The following is a 13,940-nucleotide window of genomic DNA, read 5'->3' on the forward strand; positions in this document are numbered from 1 at the left end:
GAGGGAGAGACAAACGGAGTACATCGATTTAACAAGAATCTACGCCGTAAAAAAAATATTTCAAACAAGAAATGTAGTTGAGAATTTTTGAACAAAAATATATATTGGCACTTTTTCTGTAGAATGATCCAATCTCTCAGAAACAAGGCTTGAAGCGTACTCAACGACTCATCTTTTGATCGAAGGGTCCCATCGACAAAAATTAAAATGCATTTTAAACGGACAAAAGTGCACCTTTTATATGCAATTTTTCAATTTTGCTGCAAATGAAGTCAGTTTCTATAAAGAGATTTTTGCTATTTTTTACGATTCTCATGAGATCAATAAAATTTATCACTTTTATTGACTGGTCGCTGTAAAATTAGCATTATGGCTCCAATTTTGTCATCTGAAATATGCCTAAAAAACGCTAAATTTAAACTTTTACATTACAAACGATCTCAGGTCACGGGAAATGCTTCTACGGAAACCATATTGTGTGGAATAGCTGTGTAGTTGTGTAGTTTCAAAAAAGGTTAACCACCCTTCCACTCGACCTAAGAGGTCTATTGTGACTTATCCTCAGGGTAAAAATATCTCAAAGTATCCAACATCGCTTGCGTAGAACACCGTATGTTAAATAACTGTTGTATCTGTTCGTATTTTTGCGAATCTGAATATTTCCTTAGAGTTTAACATCTTTGTGAGACTTATAGCATTCTAAGTAATGCAAATGTCCAGCAATTTCGAAATTATAATCTTTAATAGGGGTATGAATCTTGAGAACTGTCCTAAATGATTTAGATTTCGCCTCATCACCATATCTTTTGTTTATACCTCATTTTTTTCTAATCCTATAACGCCCAAAAAGAAGAAAATCAGGCCCCCGGGGTGCGTGTCGTCTGTGTAACGATAAAAAAGCTCGAGGTGGACAAAGAAGTGATGTTAGATGGTGAGAAGCTAATCGTACACAAGAACAACACGAAGGCCTCGTTGCTCATTATCGGAAGCATCATTGGCATGGGTGAGGATATGAATACTAGATAGATAATAAATAGTGACCAAAAAATTCAATAAACGCTAAATATAGCGAAACTGCAAGGATGAGTGCCAATAAATTTTAACCAGAGATTTATAAAGGACTCAAATTCGTCATAAAACTTGTCAAATCAGCAAAACTGATAAAATTGACATGCTTACCTATGTTATGCTAAAAATATATCGTCAATAAAAAGAATGTAATCATCAAAAAAATAATAAACTCCAAAAAATGTATTTATTCATTACTATAAAAAAATTCATATAATGACATCAATAATCTAATATATAAATAAATTACGGTCCTGGATCAAATCAAAATCAAATAATTCATCAAAAAGTTAATTACTTATTACTTAAACCTTCAAAATTAAGGGGAACGACCACAATTTCTTAACCGAAAAAAGCTTTTTGGGATCGTAGATTACACATTACAAACTAATCTCAATAAATTTTTATTTCAAATCCTTTATAAACGGTATATAATAAAATACCCAAACGGGCTATATCACAAATACATTACAGAACGTTTTCGGAATGTAAATTCCATCATCAGTGTAACGAAGTATACATGCTATGAGCCACTAAAATCTCAATATTCTTAAACAAAAATTATAATTTATACTCATAATACCCTCAAGATGAAAAACGTAACTTCTTAACAATTAAAATAAACGAGAATTAAGTCATAAAATGAAATACATAAATATATCCCTAATCAATCAGAAAACTGAAACATGAATTATCTAAATAAAATATTTACGCACTCACTTAAAATCCGCGAGTGGGTGAATTGAAGTCATTCAACTCAAGCGGTCATGTGTTCTAACGCAAAAGAGAGAGGTACGACCTCAAAAAGGTCAGGATCCCTTCTTATCAAGCAGAAGGATTGACGAAATGATAACGAGGGGCTATTTAAATGCAGCGCCAGCGGTAAACCTCTAGAAAGTTAAAAAAATCTGTCTACAATTTATGATCAAACGAATAGGGACAGCAGAAAAATGAAATAGTGCTATTATAATAATATTCCATAAAAAAGGAGATGTAACAGAAATTAAAAATTACAGATGTATTGGCTTGTTATCTTATTTATATAATGTCTTTATGAGAATAACTCCTAACAGACTGGGACCTTAACTAAATTTTCACAAACCACTGGAGCAAGCTGGATTTAGGAGGGGCTTTGGAACCAATGACCACCTACAAGTCGTAAAATCCTTGACAGAGAAAATTATAGAATACAACAAGCCATTGATACTAATATTTATAGACTTAAGGAAATATTTGACTCAGTCCAGCATAGCTCCATGTTAAGAGCTCTTACAGTGTGCAGTATTAATCATAGGTACAAAACTCATTTTTCGGATATATATATATAATAGCGCAACAGCTGCGGTGAGAATGAACTATGAAGACACAAACACATTTCTCTTGAAGATCTCACAAGAAGATACCATCTCTCCTAAACTATTCGTCGCTTTATTACAGAGTGCTATGAGAAACAATAATTGGGAAAATATTGGAGTCAACATAGATGGGGAGTTTTTGAACAACTTGAGGTTTGCAGACGACATAGTCCTTATTGCAGACCGGGTAGATCATGCTTGCCAACGTCTTCAAGACCTATAGAGCTCTTGTACACGAGTTGACCTTAAAATTAACTTTTCCAAAACATTACATAACCAATCTTGTATTTACTAGCCATGAATATCTGGTATTACGAACGCAGTTAAAATAATTACAACGTTGATATGAAACTGGGCAGGACACATAATCGATGACGTCTTCCAACAAGGTGGTCGATCGACATCAAGCACATCCAGCACAACTCTGGTCAAGCTGCTCAAGATCGGAAGCAATGGAATTATTTACGGGAGGCGTATGTTTAGTAGTGGATTCAAAACAGTTATTGATAATGATGCTGAATAGGGACAAAAATAATAAGCTTACGAAACTGAAATGTTTATAATGTTTATAATACGCAATTAGTTTCGTGGAAGTAACTAGACTAAACACAGACGATATTAATTACAGGACAAACTGAAATACGGCGTACTTAAACATACTCAGAGGCAATAAAGACAATCTACGAGATATTAGTAGTACAATCAAAATTTTAAGGTCCAATATTACCAGAACAATGAAACGCTAGGATCCATATCCCATAACTTTCCTCTTTAATTTATTAAAAATTTCTTTGTATTTATCGGGTCTTCTTGTGATTAAGATAATAATTATCCGCATATGGTACACATTGATGCCTGTAATATTATATTGAACCTTTAGTGTAGATGTTACTTTTTTCGATAGAATATCGAATTTCGATAGAATAGTTCTTGAGAATCTTCTTAATATAAAATTATTCTGCCTTATATCGAGTGGTTTACGAGATATAACCAATTTTATTTTGGAACAGTATTCGATTTGACACCCTGTATATTTATAAGTAATAAATTGCAAACATTTTTTTAGTAGAATTTTTTTAATACTGTCTTTTTTAATGAATCTTTAACATTTTTTGGATAGGATAATATATAATATACAAGGTGATTCAAAACGTGAACTTGATAATTTCTTAGCTTTCTTAAATGTATCACCCTATATATTATGACTTTATTAGAAAGAACTTTAATTTAATTCATACGATAGTTTTGTTAACTACGTTCTGTACCTACATATAACAATTATTGAGATATTTAGCTTTAAATATCTGTATGTAATTTTGATCACTATTGTATAGCGTGCCATGGAAATTTTAGTTGACAGCTCTCAGTTCTCAAAAATAAAAGTCTGTTTGTCTGTGTATAATTTACGTAATGGAAATCTAAACGTCAAAATAAACTTATTTAATTTTAACTGAAATTATTGTTAATTGCCATAAAGAATAGTAAATAAAAGAGAAAGTTTGTGTCTACAAAAAAATTTGAATACATCTCAAAAATAGAAATAATAATGTAAAATTGGAAAGTAAGCAATTTCTAATCATACATGTTTTCCTTATTGGCGGTCAAAGTCAAGTTTTGAACTTTATTTTAGATGAATTATCGATGACAACAATATAAACAAATAGTGCTAATTATAGAATGCACATTTAATAGCAATAATTAACTCAAGTTGCAATGACATAATTGCAAGAAAGAATAAACTATTTTACTAACAAACTTTTAAAAAAGGTAAGAAAAACAATAGGAATAAAATATGAATTGAACTTTATGCCAAACTTTTCTATGGATTTTATAATATTTATAAATACCCACTTGTTACTTGCCGTTATAGATTAATAAACACCATTTAGAAAACAAAAACTAACAAGTTATGGCTTTAATATGCAATAAACCATTTGAAAATAATGTATGTATAAGAGGTGTACACTAAAAGTTTTAAAAAATATCAGAACTAACACTTTTGGAAAAAACAGTATCCGCCTTTAAGATCAACATACTTTTATTTGCAACAAATCCATCGTCGAAGCATTTATGCCAGTGCGACAAAGCATTGTCCTCCGTCTCATCGGGCGTCTTAAAACGTTTAACGCATAGTTTGTTTTGGATTCTGGGAACACAAAGAAATCACATGGTATCAAGTCAGTATTTTATGCAGAATAGCTCATTACAACTTAGCTAGCTAGCTCATTAAGTCTGTACAAATTGATAAAACTTGTTAGTGCTACTTTTTTTGTTAACCTATAATAATATAAATATAATTTAGATATATATATATATATATATATATATATATATATATATATATATATATATATATATATATATAAATTGTAAATATTGTCTTGAGAGAAAAGACAATATTTACCTCCCAACAAAAACTTTCATCTCTTGTTTGATCAATCAAAGACAACATTCCAAATGAACGACACGGAGTCCTTGTGAAGACTACTCCCGATCTTATATAGGCCAAACAAATCGTAGAATACAAAATAGAATTTATGAACATTCCATTTCTGTTCCCAATTCGGATTCAAGCTCTATGTCAAAACCATCTTCATACAGGTCACAAAATTGATTTTGAATACTCCAGAGCCAGAGCCCCCCTCCACTTCTATAAACCAAGAATTATCCGAAAAGCAATAGAAATTGAAAAAGGGTCAAATTGTCTCAATAAAAGAGATGTCGGCATACGGTTATCTTCGACATGAAGACCTCTTATAAAGAAAATATAGTCCGCTCCACCTGCCAATTAAAATCCTATTGTCAGAAATGTTGACGCCAATCCCCGCGCTAATCCCATACTAACCCCCATGCCAACCTCCACCCAAATTACGTCACCATCGACGGTATAAATAAACCGTCCGCTGTTCTCAGTAGCAGTAATGCATTGGCGTAGTATCGTGTTCATTACTTCTTAACAAAAAGACGTCTAATAGTCGTCATGGTTTCTCCACGGGTAGTAACAACTAAATACTGATTGATTTTTTTTATCTTAATACTTTTGTTATATTCTCCTCTTTCATTTGCTATGCCGCATATTAGAATTCGACCAATTTTTTTATTTTGTACTCAGTCAGAGTCAAATGTGTCCATTATTTTATCAATGCTGTCATGTGATGTCTTGTATGTTACTATATGTTCATTAATAACGATTATAAGGTGTAGTGCCCTTTTGGTAGCCGCCTTGTTTGTTTTTTTTATCTTAATATAATCCTTATCCTCTCTCCTTCCATTTAACGCATCACATGCTCCAATAGGACCAATAACAACGGATATATATGATGTAATACTGGCGCTAAGGTTTTCGTTACAAACAGACAGACAGAATAAGTAAATTATATTTGGCGTGTATTACTTTTTTCTCTATACTAAATTGTTGAGGCGAGCTTCACGGAACTAACGCCACGAAAAGTCGTCTCGGGTATCGTTACGAAATAGCAGTTCTTCATATTGATTCACTATTTTCGATCAATTCGTTTCTAGTCATCATATATTTATTCTAAACAGGTTTAAATAAAATCTGCATAAAAAATAACTAACAAAATACAGGCATTCAAAGAAAAGTAAAAAATTAAAAGAATATCTGTCAATAATAGATTCTCGTTTTAAAATAATTTAATATAAATACAATTATTATTATTTTTAAATATCTATTTAGTTTATATAATTAAATTTACTAGCAACGGATATTTATTTATATTTTATTATTAATTTAATATTTCATCCAAATTTAACAGATCTGTCAGAAGTAAACAACATATGTTTTGTTAATACGTTAGCAAGTGGCGTTACAAGAAAACATAATAATGTATTGAATTAATTTAATATAATACAAATCCGTAATAATAAACGTAAAATAGCGAAAATTAACTTCTATTACAATAACATAATTGCAAAATACGATAAGATCTAGTATTTATGATGTACATGATCTTCCCGGTCTAAAAAAAACGACATTGTTCTTTTATGAGTTTTTCGTCTATTCTGGATGAAATTCTACTAAAGATCGTGTACTTAAGTATTGATCAAGGTTTTAGCAAGGCAACCACTAGCTTATCTCCAGACTTTGGGTATCTGCATAGTTTGATGTCACTGCTTGATTCGAACATCAAAGTGGTAACGGTCAGATAGTTAATGGTGGTCATTTTAAACATTTGATTTAATAAAATACGATTTAATGACGACATAAAATGACGAACCACCCAAAGAAAAGGAAAACAAGAAGGAAAAATAAGCCCACAATCAGATTAGCAACATGGAATATTACTTCTTTCAACAACAAATACCAAGAGATAATAGAAGAACCGATTAATCAAAAAATAGACATTTGTGCAATGCAAGAAACCAAGAAGAAAGGTAATGGCCAAAGAGACTATAACCAAAATTTTCTAGCATACAGTGAAATGAAGAAAGAAGAACAAGCAGGAGCAGGCGTAGATATACTTGTTCATAGAAAAATTAAAGGCAACACAAATAACTGTTGTTATATCTTCGAATGAATAATATATATGAACATCACAATGGGCTACCAAAAATTAAATGTCATATCTATCTATAGCCCCGAGGACTGCAAACCTAAGGAGGAACGAGATGCATTCTACGAACAATTGCAAATCATCCTAGGTGAAATACCTCATGAAGAACCCTTAATTCTTATGTATGACTTTAATGCACAAATCAGAAATGAAATAGTTCCAGAAGGACAACAAAAATTTAATGAAAACCATATCCACGCAAATGGAGAACTCATGGCTAATCTCCGTGCTTTTAACGAACTGGGAATCACAATAATAAATTTTCGGCCATAAGCTCCAGTATAAATATAAATTTGAAAACTCCACGGGACACAAATCTATGATTGATTTTATAGTCACTAATAGAAAAATCCACCCAAAGCCGATTTTAGATATCCAAACTTTAAACTCAGCAGACGCAGAGAGTGAACACAAACTAGTACTAGTTAAAATAAGAATAAAAATAACACCAAAACATTTTCTACAAGAAATCACCGAGGAAAAATTTAATGTAGAATCACTGTGGAACGACTCTACAAGAGAAATGTACCAAAGGAGGCTAGCACAGAAAATACAGCTGAATTAAATAGACGACATCGAAGATATAAACGCGAGCTGAGAGAAAATTAAAAATAATATTGAAGAAGCAGCAACAGAAGCTCTAGGAAAACGCAAAGTCATACCGAACAAAAGAAACAAGAACAATACACGTGGTTCAGAAAAGAAAAAAAAAACGGGTGTGGCAGTCCAGTGGGACTGCCGGTGGAAGTTACACTTCTATACACGCATTCGCCGTTACAAATTTATTTGGGAGTCAATCTGCACAATCATTACATATGTAATTTTATAGGTAAGACATAGCAGAAAGAGAAACAGAATTAATAATAACTTACTAACAATGAAGGATTGAATCAATATTTTGATGAAAATGTATATTTTTATTTTCATATATGTATGAAAGGAGTTGAATGCAAAATTTTTTTACACATAATCTGAAGTAAAATTCATTGTTTATTTTGTTATTAATATAATAATACAATACAAACTAAACTGCAATATTCATAAGTATTTAAAAATGACAATAATATACATAAAAAAATACACTACAATACAGTGCAACATAATTCCATATATAATAATACAATACAAATTAAAATGCAATATCCATAAGTATTTAAAAATGACAATAATGTAATAAAATTAATAAAAAGTCCTCCCCGACTGGGAATCGAACCCCGGTCTCCCGCGTGACGGGCGGGGTAACTGACTACTACACTACCGAGGACATAACACAAATGTATTTCAAAATTGACAGTTCTGGATCATACAGTGATTTATTGAGATTATTATTTTGAAATAGAAAAGAATAATATAATTATGAACATTTATTAAATAATACAAAACATAGCACATAAATAATAATATTAATAAATATTTTATTATATGTATAATATTATATGTATATATATCTTTATATAATATGTATAATATTAAATTATATATACAAAAGGAACATTTTTATATTCGAGAGAGGAAGAGAGAGAAAATATATCTTCTGTCTCTTTCTTACTCATTATCTTACATATGTAATGGTTTCACAGATTTACTCCCATACAAATTTATAGAAGTATAACTTCAATAAAAAAGAAATGTAAAGAGAAACGAGAGGCCTATACGAAGTACAAAACATCAAATACTCCAGAATCCCGGAACACCTATAAAAGAATTCGAAATGAAACAAAGCAGTTGGTAAGAAGAATAGAAAATGAACACTGGGAATAGTTTACAAAAAGGATGGAAAGCGACTTCTACGGTACACAAAAACAAATATGGAGATTCAGAAGAAACCAACGGCAAGAAATGGCAGAATTGAAGGAATACAATAACAGCAGCAAACGAATGGGAAAGATACTTGACGAAACTGTTTAAAGAAGAGGAAAATAATAATTAACACAATAACATACCTAAATTAAGACACGAAATAGAAATCAGTTTTCAGGAAGTGGAGATAGCCATAAATTCCCTTAAAAATAGAATAACCAACGAGCTTCTAAAGCGCGAAGGAGAAAGTATAATGTTCAAGAAAGGATATAAAGAAGACCCCAACAATTATAGAGGTATAAATCTACTGAATACCGCACTTAAGCTTACCACAAAAGTCCTAACCAACAAAATCAATAAACTAACAACTTTATCAGATGAATAACAAGGATTCAGATCTGGAACATCCTGCGTAGACCATCGTAGACCATCGAGTAAAATAAACCAGCATATCTATATTTTATAGACCTGGCAAAGGCTTTTGATCGCATCCAAGTCGAAGACGTCTTACACCTACTGTATAAAAGAAACATACCAATCAATATTATACAAACCATCGAAAACATCTACTTCCATAATCGAATACAGGCAAAGATAAATGGAAAACTAACTCAGTGTATCCCAGTACAAAGCAAAGTCAGACAGGGTGAATCGTTAAGCCCACTTCTCTTTAATATAGTAATGGACAAAATAATACAAGCAGTACGTAAAGGTTATGGTTACAAAATGGTGAACAAAGAAATCCAAATGTTATGTTCTGGAGGCGAGGCCCCATTAATCGCCGAGACAGAAGACGAACTCCAAAGATTAATACATATCTTCAATACAACAGCCAAGAAATGCAATATGATAATCAGCAGAAAAAACAAATGTATGACATTTAAATACCCACTACGATGTAAAATCGTAATTGATGGGAAAATAATAAAGCAGGAAGCAAGGAATAGATATCTGGGAATAGATATAACTAGTTACAGAGATGTTAAAGAAGAAGTACGACAACAAAGCTTAAATGCAAGTAAAGCGGCGGGATCTCTTAATGACACAATCTGGAAGAACAAACACCTAAGACAAGACACACAAACAAGAATTTATAAAGAACAATTAGATCTATATTAATATTCACGGCGGAGACAAGACCTGACACATCTAAAACGAGACGACTAATAGAAACAACAGAGATGAAAATACTCCGACGAATATCAGAGAAAAGTCTGTTGGATAGGGAGAGAAGCGAAAACATAAGAAGAGCATGCAATATAAAAGACATAAATGGATGGGTGACAAAACGGAAATAGGAGTGAAACGAACACATTAGTAGAACGGCAGAGGATAGGATAGTACGAATAGCACGAGATGGACGAAGAAGTATTGGCAGACCAAGAAAAAGATGGTGCGATAATTTAAACAGTTTAGGAGGCTAACATTGAAGAAGAAACTTTTAGGCTTTAAAGCCTAAATACAAGAATGAAGAAGTAGAAGAAGAAGATTTAATAAAATGTTTAATAATTCATTAAGTAATTAAAGAAGGGTAGCTAAACTCTCTACCGTGGAATTTGTCTCTGAAAGGATTACTTATTTCTTTAATTAAATATAGGAGTTTTTAAAAAAAAGTCGATAACGTCATAACTTTGACAAATATCCCAGAAAAAACTTCTTGTCACGTAAACTAATTTATGTAAAAAATTCTTCCACTAGATAGAAAATCGTGAGCTAGTGTACACGATGCCTGTTTTCATTTACAAACAGTGATTTCGTTTTCACACCGATAACATTACTAAAATATGATATAAATGACAAAAAAATCATGATTTAAAAATAGAAATCGGCTTGTTTCCAATTACAAGCCGATTCCGAAACGACCAACGATTCTTGAAGTAAAAGATGCAGTTAAAAAACTAGCCAGAAACAAATCAACTTTGATAAAATAAAGGCCGATATCGAGTACAGTTTTCCAATCCTATCCAACAATAGTATGTCATAAACATAAAATTAAACATAAAGTTGAACATAATATTACACTAAACAAGGACAAAAGTTAACAAGACAGTAAAATTATTTAAAAAAGTGGAAGCTACATTCTGGTCGGCAACAGGCAACAGAAACAAATCACCCGGAATAGATAATCTCCCAGCTGAACTATATAAAGAAGGTAGCCATGATACACAAGATCCTAAATCGCCAGCTACGACAAAGAACAGAAGTGGCTGATGCAGTAGAGAGAGTAGCAACACTGAAATGGAACTGGGCAGGTCACGTGGCTCGAATGACAGATAATAGATGGACAAAACGGATACTGGAATGGAGACCAAGAGATGATGCCTACCGAAGCAGAGGTCGTCCACCAACACGTTGGACTGACGATCTAAAACGTTGTCATAGGAATTGGATGTAAGAGGCACAAGATCGAAATAGATGGAAAATTATGAGGGAGATCTATGTCCAGCAGTGGATAAGCGAAGATTGAATGATGATGATGATGATGATGATGAGCCATGATACCATAATAGCATTACAGCAGCTTCTTAAAGAAATATAGATACAGAAATCCCTCCCCAATGATTGGAATATCGTAATATTTTGCACCATACACAAAAAAGGAGATATCTTTAAATGCTCTAACCATAGAGGAATTACGCTTTTAAATGCAGCGTATAAAATATTTTCCACAGTTCTATGTCATTTTATAGCACTATATGCAGAACGGATAGTCGAAAAATACCAGGCTGGTTTCAGAGGTGGTAAATCTACAATTCATCAGACTGCAAACCTGAAACAAATTTTGAAGAAAACACTGGAATATGGCATTGATACTCATCACATATTTCTAGACTACAAAGCAGCCTAGGACTCTGTAAATAGAAGAGAAATGTTCAAATCAATGAAAGAGCTAGGAATAACAAATCAGTTGGTAAATTTAACAAAACTAACTCTTGAAAAAGTTGAATGTAGAGTACGAATTCAGGGGGAACTGTCTAAACCTTTTAAAATAAATAACGGGCTGCGTCAGGGCTCTCTCCTGTATACTATTTAATCTGGCTCTGTAAAAAGTAATACGTATCTCACAAATCAAAACTACTGGTTCAATATATAATAAATCAGTGCAAATCCTGGTCTATGCTGATGATATCAATATTGTTGGGAGAACGGAAAACTATATATGAGAGGAGTATGTAGCATTAAAAGAATCAGCTACAAAAATAGGTGTAACAATAAACACCAACAAAACGACGTATATGAAAATAAGCACGCAACCATAAATACTACGACCCCCTGTTATAGAAAACGACGTCATCGAAGCAGTGAATGAATTTGTATACCTGAGAGCGCTCCTTAACACTGAAAATAATACTACCGCAGAAATAAACCAAATAATTTACGAAATACAAAAATAAAACTCTACAAAACAATAATACGCCCAGTCCTAACAAATGGTTCAGAAGCCTGGACTCTAAAACAAAAAATTATGAAAACATGTTTGGATGTTTCGAAAGAAAAGTACTAAGGCGAATTTATGGAGCAGTGAATGACAATGGAGTGTGGAGAAGACGATACAACTTCGAACTTTATAGAATATAGCAGGAACCTGATATCGTAAAACATATTAAGATAGGGCGTCTGAGGTGGATAGGGCATGTAATGCGGATGGAACAAAATGACCCAGCTAGAAAACCGCTCCTTGATAGACCCATTGGTGAGAGAAGAGGAAGACCTAGAAGAAGGTTCCTTGATAACATCGATGAAGACATGAGAAATATGGGAATATGTGCTTGGCGGAGGAAGGCAATTTCTCTCCAGACGACTGGAGAGAAATTCTTGAGGAGAGTAGGCTAGGACCCACGTAGGGTTGTAAAGCCAGAATGGTGATGATGAATCGGCTTGTTTTTTAAATTTGTCTCTAAAGTCGTCTACTCTTGAATTAAAAAAAAAATGGGTTATTTAATAATTTTACACTTCACTGTATATGTTCACAATAAAAATACAGTTTCTCATATTTTTTCTATAAATATCCACATCGGTTTTTTCTGTTTTGTAAAACAGTTTAATTAGCCAAATTGTTAACTAACCAACATTCATAAATAATTACTGAAAAACAAGTGAAACGCAAACTCGAAGGGCAATTAACTTTGTAAATCACATTTATAGGCAATTAAGTATTGACGCAGTTCGTTAAAATTTGTACCTTATTTGTTTCTAGATAAAATTATAAACTGTTCGTCCGACTTTGACTTAGGGCTCCAAGTCGTCAAATGGAAATATCCGGTCATTAACGTATCGACTTATTTATCAAAAACAAGAGGGTTAATATTAAATCCGTTCATATTTTTTTCCATAGAGATTCGTACTCATTCTTAATTTGGATATCAAGATTTCCCTTCCGTACTTGCCTATATAGCTTGTTGTTTTTCTTTGTGATTTTACTAAATCTAAATCTTTTTTAGAAAATATATATTAGAAAAACAGCATTTAACATGACTATTATTGTTAGACTTTTGTCTTTTAGGTACTGATTGGTCAATGCATTCAAACATTCTGTTATTAAATATTCGTACAGCATCATTGATTTTTTTTAATCCACCCCAATTTATTGATCTAATTAGATTATACAGTAGCAGAACATTGCCCCTAGAATAATCATATTCAAAGAATGAGTGAATATTATGTTTATTTCTGTTAAAGCCTTTGAGCTGTACTATCAAGTTTAGAGAAGGATGATAGCTATCCTCTTGAGCAAACGGATCATTACTTCTAGCACAAACAACATGAAAATTAGATAGGACTTATCCAACTTTCTACCCATATAATTTACTACTGAATTCATTTGGTATAGATCACAAATACTCAAAAACTGGTTTCTTATCAAGATTTTATCACACATGTTTCTTTTTCTTCTTCTTTTTATGGATATATGTCTCTGTCTGTTTTTCAATGTGCCTCCAGTAAGTTTTCGTTCTATCGTTTTCGTGGTTTTCCTACTGATCGTCTTCCTATTGGGGAACCGTCTCTTGCCGTCTTTACTACTCTATTTGTTGTCATTTGGCTTATAAGATCGTTCCATTCTACTCTTCTATTTCTTACCCAGTTTTTGATTTTCTCCACTTTGCATTTACGTCGTATATCTGTACTTTTAGCTAGTAAGTTA

At 32.3% G+C, this 13,940-nt stretch overlaps 1 protein-coding gene across 2 annotated transcripts in view; it reads left to right on the plus strand.

Moving 5' to 3' along the window:
* Nucleotides 1-13,940, plus strand: part of Clk (circadian locomoter output cycles kaput protein Clock) — a 157,085-nt gene that overhangs the window by 1,474 nt on the left and 141,671 nt on the right. The window lies entirely within an intron of this gene.

The sequence above is a fragment of the Diabrotica undecimpunctata genome, chromosome 9 (assembly GCF_040954645.1).
Source record: "Diabrotica undecimpunctata isolate CICGRU chromosome 9, icDiaUnde3, whole genome shotgun sequence".
Classification (NCBI taxonomy): Eukaryota; Metazoa; Arthropoda; class Insecta; order Coleoptera; family Chrysomelidae; genus Diabrotica; species Diabrotica undecimpunctata.